The following is an 821-nucleotide window of genomic DNA, read 5'->3' as shown; positions in this document are numbered from 1 at the left end:
TCCCTCCTCCCTACCCCTCTGACTCTGCTTTTGATCCTTCCATAGCTGATAACCTGCCCCCTATCAGAACCCAGCCCCAAGAACCCCCTGCTCCTGAGCCCGAGGCACAACCAAGTCCTCTCCCTGCCCTCCCATCACTATACCCTCCCTTGCCTTCCAGTCCAGGGGCCAGGCCAACTCCCCTCCCTTCTCTGCCTCAAACTCCCTCTCCGCTATCTTCCCCCTCCCTTCCTCAGCATTCTGAGTCTGACACTCACTCTCTTAATTCCCCTTTATTCAAGGAAATCCAAAATCTTAAACACCTCATTCTGACTTTTACCTCAAATACCCCATTTACCTCTCCTGTACCTGCTTCTACTTCAATTCCAGACCCTGCCTCAGATACCCCTGCCCCTACATCCTCTCATGGACAGGACACCCCTCCCATCTCTCCCACTTCAGCTTCCTCCCAGGACTCCCCTTCTCCTTCTCTTCTGCCTCCGCCCAACCCCTCTCCCATGTCAACCCATACGCATTCCCACACCCAGTCTCAGCCCCCTTCCCATGGCATTTTTCCCCTCAGGGAGGTGGCAGGCGTGGAAGGGATTGTCAAAGTCCATGAGCCTTTCTCTCTTGGGGATCTTTCTCAACTAGAGCGTAAAATCGGTTCCTTTTCCACTAATCCTACTCACTTCATACAAGAGTTTAAATATATTACTCACAGCTATGATCTAACCTGCCATGATCTCTTTATGATTCTCCAGTCTACCCTCACCCCTGATGAGAGACATAGGGTCTGGACAGCAGCACAGGAATATGCTAATGAGCTTCATTCTACTAAC

The sequence above is a fragment of the Nannospalax galili genome, unplaced genomic scaffold (genome assembly GCF_000622305.1).
Source record: "Nannospalax galili isolate Female #2095 unplaced genomic scaffold, S.galili_v1.0 scaffold312, whole genome shotgun sequence".
Taxonomy (NCBI): Eukaryota; Metazoa; Chordata; class Mammalia; order Rodentia; family Spalacidae; genus Nannospalax; species Nannospalax galili.
Note: the sequence above shows the minus strand (reverse complement) of the source record.